This window comes from Eublepharis macularius, chromosome 1, assembly GCF_028583425.1.
Source record: "Eublepharis macularius isolate TG4126 chromosome 1, MPM_Emac_v1.0, whole genome shotgun sequence".
Lineage (NCBI taxonomy): Eukaryota > Metazoa > Chordata > Lepidosauria > Squamata > Eublepharidae > Eublepharis > Eublepharis macularius.
This window is the reverse complement of record NC_072790.1, coordinates 230,133,411-230,150,122: the sequence shown is the minus strand read 5'-3', so window position 1 is coordinate 230,150,122 and position 16,712 is coordinate 230,133,411. Positions and strand designations below refer to the sequence as shown.

Genomic DNA, 16,712 nt, shown 5'->3' with positions numbered 1-16,712 from the left:
ACTCCAGAGAACAAATAAACCTCATGGTTTAAAGGGAAAATTGAGGCATAGCTGTGAGTGGAACACCCACTCTTCCCTAGAGAGGGGACAAAGCTTAGCTCTACTTTCAAAATGGCATGTAATAGCACATCACCCACCGCACATAAGCCCTTTATTTTTTACTTTATTTGTTTCGATTTCTATTCCTCCCTCCCCACATTAGCAGGCTCAGGGAGGACTACATTTATGCACATTAAAAACATATACAGTTTTTACAATAAATATAATATAAATATTTAAAATACCAGTACAGTGCAGCACTAAATTAATCCAGTTGAACCATTTCCACTGTCACTAAAGTTTCTTTGGAGGTGGATGTTTTGATAGGGAGGGCTCCGTTCTACCCTATTCGGCCAGCATGGGGCCGACCCAGCATCAACCATACGCCTGGCGGAACAGCTCCGTCTTACAGGCCCAGCGGAATGATAACAGATCCTGCTGGGCCCTGGTCTCATTAGACAGAATGTTCCATCAGGTCGGAGCCAGGACTGAAAAGGCCCTGGCCCTGGTCAATGCTAGGCAGGCCTCCCAGGGACCATTAATAGTTGCTTTTCACTAGATCGAAGCATCCTCTGGGGCACATATGGGAAGAGGTGGTCCTGAAGATAAGCAGGTCCCAATCCGCATAGGGCTTTCTCTGGAAGCTGCATAGTAGTGATTCAGCACAATTATGGTTGCCAGCCTCCAGGTGGAGGATGGAGTTCTCCTAGAATCATAACTGATCTCCAGACTACAGAGATCAATTCCTCTGGAGAAAATGGCAGCTTCAGCGGTTGGGCTCCATGACATCACATCCTGCTGAGCTCCCCCCAACACCACTTTCCTTAGGCTCTACCCCAAATCTCCAGGAATTTCCCAACCCAGACTTGGCAGCCCTAATGGTTTAGAAAGGGAAAGTGTGAGGAAAGGGAGGAGTGGCAAACACCCAAGAAGATAGAGTTAAAATTCAACAAGACCGGAATACTCTGGAGAAGTGGGCGGTTGTGAACAGGATGCAATTCAACACAGATAAGTGCACAGTATTACATCTGGGCCACGAAAATGTGATGCACAAATACAGGATGGGGGATACACTTCTGGGTAGTAGTGTATGCGAAAGAGATCTTGGGGTAAGAGTGGACTGTAAACTAAATATGAGCAGTCAGTGTGATGCGGTGGCAAAAAAGGCAAACTCAGTCTTGGGTTGTATCAAAGGGGCCATAGCATCGAAATCGCAGGAGGTCATAGCCCCTCTCTATACTGCCCTGGTCAGGCCACACCTGGAGTACTGTGTGCAGTTCTGGAGGCCTCACTTCAAAAAGGATGTGGACAAAATCGAGAGGGTGCAGAGGAGAGCGACGAGGATGATCAGGGGTCTGGAGACTGAGCCCTACGAGGAAAGGCTGAGGGCCTTGGAATGTTTAGTTTGGAGAAGAGGAGATTAAGGGGGGACATGATTGCTCTCTTTAAATATTTGAAAGGCTGTCATTTGGAGGAGGGCAGGGAGCTGTTCCAGTTGGCAGCAGAGGGTAGGACGCGAAGCAACGGGCTTAAATTACATGCAGAAAGGTACCGACTGGATATTAGTAAACACTTTTTCATAGTCAGAGTAGTTCAAAAGTGGAATCAGCTGCCTAGGGAGGTGGTGAACTCCCCTTCACTGGCAGTTTTCAAGAAGAGGCTGGATGAATATTTGTCAGGGATGCTTTAGGCTCATCCTGCATTGGGCAGGGGGTTGGACTAGAAGGTCTGTATGGCCCCTTCCATCTCTGTGATTCTGTGATAGGTTCCAGGCTGTGAGTGAGTCCAGGAAAATTACTGTCCCAGCTACGTTTTTGTGCAGGTGTGACAGAGAAAAATGAATGGGGTTGGGGGCAGTGGCAGCAATAAGCAATAAACAATAGGAGAATAGGGGGTACGCAGATGCTGTTCCCACCTGCTCCTTTGCCTCTTGCTGCTGCTGCTGTGGCAGGGTGTGTTTTTGTGCCTCCCTCTGGGAACAGCCCGCCTGAGTCATCTCTGAATTAACACGATTCTTAATCAGCATTCTTGTTGCCATTTGCATTTTTGTCAATCCAGACTTGCAAATTAAATTATTTTTTTTTAAAAGAAAGTTAATTCGTAAGTTGCCATTAGCGTTGCCTTAATTCATTGGATCTTCATTTTTAATTCGCAACAAGAGTCCGCGAATTTCCTCATTCTTTTGCAGCCATGTGCTAAAGAAAGCGCGGTAAGTTCTGGAGTTCTGTGTGCTTTCTAATGTTCACATGGAGCACCTTTGGTCACCGACAGCCCATTTATTGTGCGAAAAGCAGATCTCATATATATACAGCATCCTCCAGACAATTCAGAACTCTAGAGCAACTACATCTGTTAACAGTTATAATGTCCCCTTTGAAAGAGATAGATTCCAATTAAAACCATGGAGGGCCAGCGCAGATACAATTCTCTTGATCTTTTAGGCAAAAGCACCTCGAATGCTTGCAAACAGATGACATTAAGCAAAGTGTTCCGATTTCACCACGAGTGAGAAATTTCAAAGCAAAATTCAGAAGTGTTTTGATGGTGAAATGTGGTTTTTAGATGACATCTCCTTAATTGGTTTCATTTTTGGCAGGTCTTCAAAAAGGAAGTGTCATCAGATATCAAATAGACAAATATGCTAATGATTGTTGCATATTTTTAAATGTCATGTTGATACTTATTTTTCCCTTCGGTTCTATTTTCAGATTTCTAGTTGAGTCTAGATTTCTACGGTACCTATCCTATTGCACTGTTTTATTGGTTGTTGATTGCATTGACTTCCTCTGTGTAATTTGCCTTGAGTCCCAGTGAGAAAGGCAAACTATAAATAAAGCAAACATAAATAGAGTAAAAATAAAATAAAGTTTTCGCATTGCATGCATCTGTCATTTATTGATTTGTTTAAAAGGTTTTTATAACTCTGCCATTCCATCACATGTGGCCAGGGCAGGTGACAAAATCTATATTAAAAAATACCCTAAATCAAATCATAGTACAGGAAGGAGCCGGTGAAGTGCCAGCTAGGAGGGAGCTGAGCCCTGAAGGATGGCAATGCTAGCAACTCACTCTAACAGAACGGTAACCAAAACGTCTCCAAGAGGCAAATGCAGGGACAGTGTCAGTGATTTACTAAGAAGGAGCAGGTACATGCAAATCTGGCCTGTTAGTAGTAAACAGTGTGTGCAAATAGTAGTATTACAAAAACACATTAAACTTCGATCTCTCTTTACATGGAAACCGATCCTGTAAAGGGCTGTGTGCTTCTCAGGGCAAGTGAACAGGGAGGAATGCATGTGAGTCTATTCACTTGCCGTTCAAGTGTCATTTGTCACTTGTAGCTTGGCCCTGAGTGCTCAAGGAAGTGGGTCGTTATTACGGGCTGAGTCCTTGCCGGAGGAGATTGTATGTGTAAAGTTCTTTCTTCGCCTTGTGTGGCTTTGGGTTGCCACAGAGTTTGGGCAACATGAGCCAGACGACACTGATTGCCCAGGTTTTCCAGTGTCAATCCCCACATCAGCGGCACCAGCGTTCCGGGCCTGTTGTTCTGTTTACAGAGGTTGTCGCTGCAGCAACAACCCTGTGGGCTTCTTAGCGAGCAACACAGACACATCTTGGTTTGCAACAGCAGTTACAACAGCGAAAAGATCCCGAAGCCGAGTTCCTCCTTGTGGTTGGACACACCCTTGGCTCCAGGCGTAGCTCTCCAGCCAGCCAGTACAAACTTGGAATCCTCCATATTCATTTACCTGCTCAGTAGGGGGGAGAGATTGGACCCAGGAAGGTATTATCATGACTGGGAAAGGACAACGAGGGGCCCATTGCAGTGGGTTACTTTGCTCCCTCTGTGTCTGCACCATGACTGGAGGGCTATGCATGCCCATGTGGATTGTATGTGTGTGGCATTATGCGTGGCTGCTCCCATGCAGGGCGGAGAGCGCAGGGCACTTTGACACCCAATAGGGAAGAAACTGGGGTGTGTGTACACGTTTGATATCCAGTGTCACTGTCATTCAGTCATGCAATCGGGCTCCTGCCTGCTGTGTAGGGTTGCCAGGTCCATGTTGGGAAATTCCTTGAGATTTGGGGAGTGGAGCCTGGGCAAGGCAGGGTTTGAGGAGGGGAGGGACCTCAGCTGGGTATCATGCCATAGAAGCCACCTTCCAAGGCAGCCATTTTCTCCAGGGGAACTGATCTCTGTCACCTGGAGATCAGTTGTAATTCCGGGAAATCTCCAGCCACCACCTGGAGGCTGGCAACCCTACTGCTGTGCCAGCCTTGGCTTCAAATGAGAGCCAAGCTACAAGTGACGCCTGACACAGGTTGGACACTTGTCAGCTTCCCTCAAGTTTTGATGGGAAATGTAGGCATCCTAGTCTTGCAGCTTGGCTCTCCGACTACTGTCGAAGGGACTTTTCAACTGTCACTTGTCCAACATTCCACCAAGCTGCCTACATTTCCCATCAAAACTTGAGGGAAACTGACAAGTGTCCAACCTGTGTCAGGCGTCACTTGTAGCTTGGCTCTGAGCCAGCCTCTATTTCAAAACCTTTTCTCACAAACCTGCTGAATGAAAAGCAGGAATCTGAGTGCTCCACACAGCCTTGCTAGTTCCTCCTGAACCTCTTCGTGAATGCCGGAACTGCGTTTCTAAGCGTCACTTTTTAATTTTTATTCTCTCTCTATATATACCCTATTTTCACCTCAATGAAGACCCAACGCAGCTTACTACAGCATCTTCCCCTCACAGCAATTCTGTCAGGTAGCTTACAGTGCAATCCTAAGAAGAACTGTTCTTAGGATTGTACCGAAAGGCTGAGAGAGAGTGATCCAGAGTGCTTCCATGGCAGAGTGGGGATTTGAACTCACATCACCCCATTCCTAGTCCAACATTGAGCCGCTACACCATGTTGGCTCTTGTATGCCTACGGGTCACCATCCTGCATCTGAGGGTCACGTGCCCAATGGGCTTTTTGCCAGCTTAGGGCCAAGCTACAAGTGACGAATGACACTTGAACAGCAAGTGAACAGACTCACGTGTATACCTCCCTGTTCACTTGCGCTCCACTTGCGTTCCAGTGTCATTCGTCACTTGTAGCTTGGCCCTCAGTTTTTTTTACAGCTGAAGATGGTATTCTTTTCCGGATTAAAAGACTTGTACTGGTGAATACCAGGGGAGGGGGACTTCTCGTAGAAATGTTTTAGTGATAGGTGATATCATTACTGTATAGGAGGGAAGAGCTGTGCATAAGGAAGGATAATTATTAATAATACTTGGAATTTAAATAAGTGCTTTCAAGTTCAAAGCAATCATATCATTACCTTTTTGCTGGAATTTGCGCACCAACGTTGAAAGATAGGTGATTATCATTTCCAAATATTAAAAATAGAGGCTGAAGGAGGCTACTTTGCTTATGGCTATTTAGTATGTTTATGGAAAAGCTCGGGTTCCTGCCCAGGACTGCCTGATTCATGGCACGGCGTCATAACCGTAGCACCGCACCGGCTGCTGCTAACGCTACACTTCCCTGTTTATCCTGCTTCTTCTGTGGTTACAGAGCCTGGGTGGAGCATACACCTCATTCAGGTAGATTTTGAGCCCCTTACCAATTTTGCAACTTAAAAAAAAAACAAAACCTTTTATTTATGGAGATATAACAAAAAGGAGAATGTCTATTTAATTGCTTAATAGGAAGTAAACTTTCCAGCGTGATGAATGCAAAGGCACAGGATGACACAGTGTGCTAAATTTTTAAAAAGCCAATGTATAATTTAATACAATTAATCACTTCTGAGCATAATCAACTGCTACTAGCAAAAGGTGGGCCTGACGGTTCTAATTCATTCCCTCCTCCCATGTACCCTTGAGATTGTGTGTCCCAAAATTGCTGGCTATGGGCCCAACTTTGTGGCCTTTGCAATGGGTGCTGAAACCATTCGGGGTCTTTGCTGCTCAGCTTTCACCCAGTCTCCACTGGGATTATTTCTTCTTCTTGACTTGCTTGCCTTTTTTCCTGAGAAAGGTAACCACGAGCTGGGCCCTGACAGCTGTGGGACTCCCTTACTGAGAAAGGTAATATTTGAGCCTCCTAACTTGTTTCAGTTAGGGGCGCCTCAACAGTTTAGTATCCATAAAGTAAGGTACAGCAGTTACTCAGGGTTGCCAACTTCCAGGTGGTTCCTGGAGATCTCCCAGAATTTCAATTGATCTCCAGAACCACAGAGATCTGTTTCCCTGGGGGAAATGGCTGCTTTGGAGGGTGGACTCTATGGCGTTATATCCTGTTGAAGTCCTCTGCATCCCTCACTTTGCAATGACTATTCCTCCCCACGGGGTCCAGCCCTGGCTGCCTCAGAAAGGAACGGCTTGACTAGGACTGTAATAGTCTTACATGTCCCGAAAAGTGCTGTCCAGTCCCATTATAGGTGGGCACATGTGAAAACAGAATGCTATTTTGCTTTCCACGCACATGTCACCTTTCTGTGCTTGACAAAACATGTGTGTTTTTGACCTCTGAACAGCTGCACCTGGGTCTGTGACTGATTCGAGGATCTTCAGCATAGGCTGACAGGCCATCTGAGGCCCCTCTCACCCCTGGTCAGTCTCCCAAGATCTAGCCAGGGCTGCAGGAATGAGTTGGCTACCTACCTAAACAAGAAAAGGACCATTCTGTGCAAGGTGCTCCATGTGGGATGGAAGTATTAAGTTGCACTGAGTATATTTGATGGCGTGTCCCTTTGCTCTTTTCCATATATAGTATAAGGAAGAAGGCTCTTTGCAACATTGGTGTTTTATCTTTCTTTTCTTTTCATTTTTTGTAGTTTGCACAATATCTGGCACCGCTCAGCCAGCAAGTGGGAGGGACGGAAGGGGAATTTAAGGTGTGCAGATAAAAAGGAACATGATTTTGAAATGATGTATTTGCATTTTATACGCACAAAGTGTATATGGGGAGTTCAGCAGAGTCTTATAATGCACGTTACTGGAGCAGTTTCAGAAACAAAGCCCTAATTATTGCCAGGCACGGTAGCATGGTGCTCAGCTAGAAAGTGGGTGTGAGAATGGTGGTCTAAAAACTGGGATGTCTCCCACTATGGTTATATTAGAACAGCCCTGGTGGATCCAGTTATTTTAGTATCCTACTTCTCCTTGTATTGATAAATTCTGCAATGAAATCCACAGGCAGGGCCTGAAGTCAACAGAGTTCCCCCATCGCTGTCCCCCAACAACTGATGTTCAGTGGTACAGTGCCTCTGAGCATAGAGATTTCAGTCAGCCATCATAGCTAATAGCTATTCTCTGCTCCTCCATAAAAAGCAAACTAAGCTATTGGCCGCCGCTATATCCTGTGGAAGTGAGTTCCATTAGTTAATTATGTATTGGGAGAATAAGTAATTTCTCTCGAGTCCTGAAGCTACTATCAATTTAAGTGTAATTTATTGTAGTTTCATGTCAGTTTAGTATATATTTTTCTGTTTATTTAAATTGGTTTTTTTCCCGTAAGCTGCTTTGAGTCCCAATGGGGGGCGGAGGGGGGCAGGAAATGAGGTTGAAAGGTGCCCAAATAAATTAGAGGGGGGAGGATCCAACATGGTGACTAGATGAGAAGCTCATTTAGGTGGGCTCTCGAGCTGGTTCTGTTTCCTTTTAGAGCCGTCACTACATCCACTACATCCACAATTTATTCACTTGTTTCTTTCGTCCCTCCTGGTTAGAGGCCCAAACTCCTTATCCTTTCCTTGTAGCGAAGGTGCTCCAGTCCCTTGATCTTGCACCTTTCCTCGCTGTAGGATACCCTTTTTGAGATATCGTCAAGCTGAAAAAATATGGAAAGGGGTAAGAAAAATGGCGGCGGGGGGGAATAATCCATCTTTTTTTAGCCATAAAGTTCCAAATTGTAGTGCTTTGGAGGTTTAGCTGTTGACGTTAATGCGCGTGCCACAGAAGGATCAGATCAGAATCCAGAAACCTCACAGGTGAAGAACACAAATGCCCATGATTCTAACAGATCAATCCCAGAGAGATCTTTGCAGGCAATAGTAGGCCCTTCACTTCTTTTGGAGTGAGGTAGCCAAGTTATCCCATAGGCAGGCTAGCTCACCTCCCCCAATTATTTTTGTCTCCAATGAACAGCTAACCACTTGCAACATGTCGTGATTTATATTATCGGAAACAATACATTTGTCTCCTGCACCTATTGGATGTTTTGTCTTTTAAATAAGAAGTGCCCAGAAGGAATAGATGGGCCAAGCAGAATGGATGGCATTTAGTCTGGTGTAGCGGTTAGTGTGTGGGACGAGGGAGATCAAAGTTCAGAGCTTTCTGTCATGAATCTCACCTTCGGATATTAGGTTGGCAACTACCATTGACTATTATTGTTTACAGACGCTCATCTTTATGGTGAAATCCATTGCTATAGAAAAGAGTGAAAACCAGTTGAGTTTTATACCTGAAGTAACTATGATGGCTGTACTAGTACTGTATTGGAACCTGGCAGCCAATGAGCACCCATTTTCTGGCTAGTGCTCTGAGGTGATCTGGACAGGGCCAGATCTTGGGTTCCCGGCGCATGGGACAACCCAATTCTGGCCACCCTCATGCACACGCACAGTATGCACATGCTCCTGGTGCTGCGTGATGATGTCACTCCGTGATGTCGTCACGCAGGGTGCCATGCCACCAGTGGAGCGGCGGGTAGCGGCGGCGGCTGAGAGGCCGCCCATGCCACTCGCCTGCCAGGCTGAGGGGGTGGCCGGCTTGCCGTGTGCTTCCTGTCCTGCGGGGCAGGCGAGACCTCCCAGCCCTCCCAGCCCTCCGTGCCACTTGCTTGCCCAGCAGGACAGGGAGCATGCAGCAAGCCGGCTGCCCCCTCAGCCGGGCAGGCGAGTGGCACAGGCGGCCTCTCAGCTCTCAGTCTGAGAAACATTGACCCAGGACATGAATGGATAGAGTACAGAAGGCAGATGATTGCTGTGAATTCTCCTCAATTCCTACATGTGCAGTAGATCAGGACTGGGGCACATGTGGAGAACAGCCTTCAGCCTTCCCCTCTATGCCATTTTTCCTGACCTGCAACAGTCCCAGTATTTTAGGGGACATGGGGGTTTCCCCAAATAGTGCTCCTCCAGACTGTTTCAGGTCAGGAAAATAGTTCTGGGGAGAGGCTGAAGCCCCTTCTCCACATGTGCCATGGTCTTGAAGCAAATCAGGCACTGCTGGTGTGGGAATTGAGGTTGGACCAGAACCAATGGGTGGAAATTAAATCAAAAGAGTTTTCGGCTAAACAACATTAGGAAGAACTTCCTGACAGTTAGAGCAGTCCCTCAGTGGAACAGGCTTCCTTGGGAGGTGGTGGGCTCTCCTTCTTTGGAGGTTTTTGAGCAGAGGCTAGATGGCCATCCGACAGTAATGCTTGTTCTGTGAACCTGGACAGATCATGAGACGGAGGGCAGGAAGGGTTACATCAGTGCTTAGTTCTTGTGACCCCTTCTTACATGTCCAGATTAAGGCCAATCTCAACTTTGGGGTCAGGTAGCAATTTTCCCGAGGCCAGTTCGGCTAGGGATCCTGGCAGTGTTTTGCTATCTTCTGGGCATGGAGCAGGGGTCCATTCGGTGTGTGTGGAGGAAGGGGAGGTAGCTGTGGATTTCTTGCATTCTGCAGGGGGTTGGACTAGATGACCCTGGAGGTCCCTTCCAACCCTATGATACTAAATCACAACTCGTGTCTGACTGTAACATGGGCTGGGGGACCTCTGACCCAACCTGTGTATAATGGATGAACCTGTTTTTAGACTGTCTTGGCTTTCGAAACAGTTGAGGGCCAAGCTTTTGGCAGAGCAAACCAATACATAGTCTGGAGTTGGGCCTTCAGCTGAGCTGGGTCTCAGTCAATGATCCTTGAGATGAAAACTGGGTTGTTCCAAGCATGTATTTTTAGAAATCAACGCAAGATGGGAAAGTATAGTGCTTGTGTCCTATACTGTGATTGATTTTATTTGAAAGCTACTTTGAGAGATAATCTGGCTGAAAAGTGGGGTATAAATTACATCACATTTAATAAATCGCACCCTTCTTGCAAGGAGATCAAGGCAGTGTCTATGGTTCTGCAACAACCCTGTAAAGGAGGCTAGGCTGAGAGAATTGCTGGCCCAAGATTTTACCCAAGTGCGTGAGCAGGAATTTGATTCACAGTCTCCTCAATTGCAGTCCAGCCCTCTAACCACTGCACCACACTGCAATAAATTCATAATCAGGACAGGATCGCGAACGGGATCGCCATTTGAAAACATGGAGCCTGAAATCTGTGAGTTTGTTCAAACAGCCTTCCTTATCTGCAAACTGCCTAGGAGATGCAGGGCGCAACTTGCACAAACGCTTCCTCCCTTCCTCTTTCTCCCTCCCCTCCTTTCCATCTTTTTGGCTCTGTCCCCTCAGGGAGCTGGTTTGACAAGGATGGGCTGGGTTGGCAACACAGCTGATGAGAGGGGGGGTGAGATTAAGAGTAAAAGAAAAATGACCCAGGAAGAAATCCAGTTTTGCCGGCTTGGTGCCTTCCTTTCTCACACGTACTCTTACTCGGAGGTGAGTTTCAGGAGCAATTTTTCTTTTGATTCTTTTCACTCAGTTTTGGTGGAGACAGCTCAAGGCCATGGGGCAGAGAGGGGAACCGGCTGGAAGGGTTGCTTTAACACCTGCAAGCACGAACATGGGAGGAACCCGGGTGCTCCGGGGGGAGATTTTTTTTTTTAAACAAGATCCAACGTTCATTGTGGTGATGCTGCTGTCTGTGGATGCCCACCAGGGAAATAGGGAAGCTTTTAAAATTCTCCTTGGCCCCAAACAGGCACAACGTGTGCTGAGCCACAGGGGAAAGGGTGAGGAGGTAGTTGTAAGGGGGAGACCCTGGGGTATCCCAGGTGGCAGAACAATGAGCTAGTTTAGTTTAGTTTAGTTTAGTTTTGTCGAAGGCTTTCATGGCCGGAGAACGATGGCTGTTGTGGGTTTTCCGGGCTGTATTGCCGTGGTCTTGGCATTGTAGTTCCTGACGTTTCGCCAGCAGCTGTGGCTGGCATCTTCAGAGGTGTAGCACCAAAAATGTCACTGAGAGATCTCTGTCTTTTGGTGCTATACCTCTGAAGATGCCAGCCACAGCTGCTGGCGAAACGTCAGGAACTACAATGCCAAGACCACGGCAATACAGCCCGGAAAACCCACAACAACCTTAGTTTAGTTTATTAGTTTAGCCCTCCCTCCCAGCAAGTGGACTCAGGACGGGGCACAGCAGTCTTACAGGGAGGACTGAGAGCAGAGGGAATGGAATAGTGAACATGCTTAGGTGAAGAGTATTTCTAGATCCTGCTTGGTGATTGGAAACTGAGAGCCAAACTAGATGAGATGAATTACACGAGTCTATGCGAGTGGCCAGATTCTTCCCCCTCCCCCTCACTTTCCCGTATCTCTTTTACCCCTGATGAACTTGTGTCCGTGGCTCTACTCTGTGCATGCGTCAGCAAAAAAGCAGTTCACATTGGCGAGGGTCCGCAGACCATATCATCAAGTCACTGTTGCATTCTGTTTTGCTTCTGCTTCCCTCTTTCTGCACAGAAAGGCAATAGGGGACAGAGGATGGTTACAGGGGATGGTTTAAGCATGCACAAACTGGCAGTGCATGATGGGATACCATTCCTGCGCCTTGGGAACGCAGAAGAAACCCATACCAGCATGGACACGGGATCAAGCACAGTCTGGCCATGCTGGCAAGTGTACAGGAAAACAACGGGGAGACAGGCGTAAGTCCGTTCGTGTGTCGTTCGCGTGTCATTTGTATCGGTAGTTTGGCTCTGAGAGTCTCTCTACACAAGATATCTTACATGGGGATGCTCAAATGACTTACTTTCTGTGTGGTCTTATATTCAAGTGTTCTCAGTCTCCCTAGCAGTGCATGTGTATCCACAATGGGAGAACAAGTGTAGAATCTTTCACTTGAGCATCCCTGTGTAAGATGTCTTGTGTAGAGAGACTATAAGATGCCACCTGTAGTGAGAATGGCCCTTGTTCAACTTAGGTTGACTTGCCAAGTGAACCCATTATGGGAACAAAAGGATACCCTTGCCACCATTTTTGCCTTAGTGCTTTCTCAGACTACTGTAATGCACTGTATGTAGGGCCACCCTTGAAGATTGTTCAGGAAATTAATTTTCTCAAAATGGCTTTACATGGCTTTTTTCTGGTGTGATCAAGAAATGAAGCACATTAGACAAGGTCCAGCTCTAGATTCAGTCTTGGATGGAACCACTGGGATCAGGATCTTTTCTACAATGGCCCCAATGCTACAGTAATCACTCCCCTGTGATAAGAACATAAGAACATAAGAGAAGCCATGTTGGATCAGGCCAATGGAACCATCCAATCCAACACTCTATGTCACACCGTGGCTGAAAAACCAGGTGTCATCAGGAGGTCTGCCAGTGGGGAAGGGACACTAGAAGCCCTCGCACTGATTCCTCCCCCAAACACCAAGAATACAGAGCATCACTGCCCTAGACAGAGATTTCCATCTATACCTTGTGGCTAATAGCCACTGATGGACCTCTGCTCCATGTGTTTATCCAATCCCCTCTTGAAGCTGTGTATGCTTGAAGCTGCCACCATCTCCTGAGGCAGTGAATTCCATGTGTTAATCACCCTTTGGGTGAAGAAGTACTTCCTTTTATCCGTTCTAACTCGACTGCTCAGCAATTTCATTGAGTGCCCACGAGTTCTTGTATTGTGAGAAAGGGAGAAAAATACTTCTTTCTCTACCTTCTCTATCCCATGCATAATCTTGTAAACCTCTGTCATGTCACCCCTCCGTTGTCGTTTCTCCAAGCTAAAGATCCCCAAGCGCTTTAACCTTTCTTCATGGGGGAAGTGTTCCATCCCTTTAATCATTCTAGTTGCCCTTTTCTACACTTTTTCCAGTGCTATAATATCTTCTTTGAGGTGTGGTGACCAGAATGCTTATATATTATTTATTTAGTATACTTTTGTCTAGCTCTTTTGTCTAAAGATCTCAGGGCAACATACCTCAGTCTCCCTTCTTCCATTTTACCCTCACAACAATCCTGTGAGCTCTGTTAGGCTAACAGAATTGACCTCAGGTCACCCATCAAGCTTCCATTGTGGATTCGAACCCAGATCCTAGTCCAACACACTAAAAACTACACCAAGCTGGCTTTTGCCTGTCTCCCTCTGTTAGCTCTATTCAATTGCAGGTTAAGACCGTATGTATCCACTATGCATTCAATAGAGGTTTGCAAGACTTCTCTGTGCTCATCTCTCTACTGCAGCTATTGCTTCCTTAATTTTATAGAGTCATATTTTACGTAGGTATTAATATTTGTTGTGAAGGGCTATGAACGCTTGATTACATCACTGTCTCATAAAATTCAAGGTCATAACCATCCTTCCGTGTCTGGTGGGGTTGCTACATTTCCAGATGGAATTTGAAAGAAATAAAAGGAAAAATTGGGGGTTCCTGATAATCAACAAACATGTCTATAACGTGACTCCACGCACAAGTATTTCTGTGCTTTTAGAATCTATGAATTAGATAGGATTATTTTTCTCCAAACCTTTTGCCTACTATAATACACATCTTTTTACATGTGTGTATGAATTCCAAATAATCATTTAACATGTTTAAATAGAAAACAAAAAAAAGGGCGGGGGGGGGAAACAATCACACAGATATCCTAGGATAATTCAGTCATTTTGGGAGCAATCCTGAGCACATTTTCTTAGAAGTAAGTGCTATTATATTCAGTGGGTCTAACTCACAGGAAAGTGTTTTAAGGATTGCAGCATTATCCACCTAAAGTCTAGGGGCAGTGATTTATAAAAAGATTGCACAATTATATGGCTCAATTAACAAAGCTTTGTCAATAATAAATAGTTCCAGATTGCAGAGGACTATGGTTTCTTTATGTCTCCGTTTCTTAGATGAACACATTCAGTTAATTTTGTAAGTTTTATCTTCCATATACCCTACAAATCCAAGATTTAATAATTTCTTGCACTTTTCCAGTATTTAACTAATAACATCTTTGCAGCGGCAAAGAAAACAAGTATCCTAGTTTATTGGCTGTTGAAATCGATTCTCCTAACAGACTAAGCAAACAACACTTGGGATTCTGTGGTATTTCATAAACTGTCATACACTGCATTTCAAGTCTTACACCTTTTGCCTACTTCTATTGAAAACCTTCTTTAAATAAACAAAAACTTCCTTAAGTTCCTCCTTTGTGTACCTTGCTGTGCTTTCAGGTAGCTAAACAAAGTGCAGAGTGTTCCCCGGGATAATTGAAGCATGCTACGAATGGAACTGCTATGGGGAAATATTACATGGGCACAGTGCTGAAGAACTGGTGTGACGAGGGTGTCTGGCACCCAGCAAGAGACTGGGGGAGGTAGGGAAATGAGGGGTGCCATTGTGGCAATGACATGATGTCATTTGTAGGGTGAACCTGGAATTGATATGCTGCTGCTCTAGGATTCAGAAGAAACTCTATCACAGAGTTTTCTTCATTTCTTACCACTGAGCAGTAGCAGGGGTCAGGGGACAGTTTGCTGGCGCTGTAGCAGGAGACTTGGCAACACTAGGTGTGATGTGGCTGCATAGCCTTTGTCCCTCTGTTGGGCTGCCTCTCCTAGGAAAGACAACATGGCTCATCTGAACAGGGCTTCTACACATACTACCCTGTAGTTGGGCAAAATCAACAGCTGCCCATATCTCTGCAGCAGGCCCCACCTTATGGAACGGCCTGCTTGGGGAGGTCAAGAAAGCTCCCACTCTCCTGGCTTTCCACAAACTATGCAAAAGTGAATTATTCAGGAGGATTTTTTACCTCAGTTAATAGGGCTATGCTATGACGCCTTAAGGAACAAGGACTGTAGACTGTTCTACTAGAGACTGCCTGTTGATGCACATTTCCACATTGTTAAAAATGTCACGTTTGTTTATGTATGCCATGTTTCAGCAAAGTTTTCATCTCTATTTCATCTCTTTGTTTGGATTTATGATTGTTTTCAATCTTCTGTAACCCATACCATATTGTATTAGTTCACTGAATATCCTAACTGTTGATCATATTGACTTGCACTGTGTAATCTGCCTGAAGTCTTAGTGAGAAAGACAAGACTATAAATAAAATAAAAATAATAACATTAAAAAGCGAATGTGTTTTTTGAACGTGGAAGGAAGCACAATTTCCAAGTTACTAGAAGTAACATTTCCCCTGTACTCTGCAATAATCAGATCTCATCTGAATGACTTTGTCGAGTTCTGGTTGGCACACTTTAGGAAAATCAAAAAGAGTCCAGTAGCACCTTTAAGACTAACCAATTTTATTGTAGCATAAGCTTTCGAGAATCACGTTCTCTTCGTCAGATGCATCTGACGAAGAGAACGTGATTCTCGGAAGCTTATGCTACAATAAAATTGGTTAGTCTTAAAGGTGCTACTGGACTCTTTTTGATTTTGCTACTACAGACTAACACGGCTAACTCCTCTGGACACTTTAGGAAGGACATCAACAAATTGGAATGGGTTTAGAGGATGGCAATAGAAGCAGCTGGAGGTCTAGAAAACAAATCCTATGAGAAAACCCATGTGGAAGAGGTCAAAGACTTGTTCAATATTGCTCTAGAGTGTGAGGCTAATTCCAGTAGCTACAGGAGGGTCGATTTTGGGGTGGACATCAGAAAAACTTTCTGGTTGTAAGAGTGGTTTGACATAGAACCAATTGCCTACAAGAGTTTCTGCCTCTATAGCAGCAAGGGTTTTATTTATTTATACCCAATTTATTTCCAAGCGGGGATATATTTTTAACACCCAATGGGGACCCAAAGCAACTTACAACAGCAACCTCCCATTCTCCATTGTATCCTCGCAACAGTAACTGTTGAGTATGTTAGGCTGAGAGAGAGTATGGCTGGCCTATGGTTGCCCAGGGCGTTCCCACGGCAGAATGGGGATTTGAACCTGTTGGAATATAGCAATGTCTGGTTCTTCAAATAATAAGAAAACAAGAAGATCCTGCAGGGGGCAGCAAGCTTTAGACAGACGGTCAGGGGAGAGCTTTCTTTCTTAAGGACCTTTTCGTCTTGTCTGTCTGCAGAATGCTAACCTTAAGCTAGAACTCTCCGCGCTTCTCTCAAACTAGGCAGCTAGATTTATCTCACCACTTTCCTATCCCGTTTTGTCAGTTCTAATAATAAAGTTTTTGTTATACTTTAATCAGTTTGATGTCCTGAGTGTTGCAAAGCTGCTCTGCCAACAGAACCCATATCTCCCAGTTCCCAGTCCAAGGTGTTTTCCGCATGCACACTTACTCTTGAGTTTTCTGTGTATTCGATCCACCAGGATTGGATCTGCTTTGGGGCTCTCTAATTCCGCATTTGAGGAAACCGAACCTAAGTGGTGTCTGTTTATTTTTTCTACACTAGAAAAATGCCTCGTTTCTGCTGAGGGCTTTCTATTTTGTCAGTTTCATCAGTTGATGGCTGAGGGCAGGTCAGTATCCTCAGTTGATCAGCTGAAACTTATAAGGTTTTTTTTTTTTTAAATGCACCAAGGTTGCAACTTTGCAGCATTATTGCTTTTAAAAGGGGGAGATTTACTTCTTACTGCT

General features: G+C 45.2%; 1 protein-coding gene across 1 annotated transcript in view; it reads left to right on the top strand.

The window, feature by feature from the left end:
• NECTIN4 (nectin cell adhesion molecule 4) overlaps positions 1 to 16,712 on the top strand; it is a 120,838-nt gene that overhangs the window by 38,804 nt on the left and 65,322 nt on the right. The gene's annotated exons all lie outside the window — the stretch shown is intronic.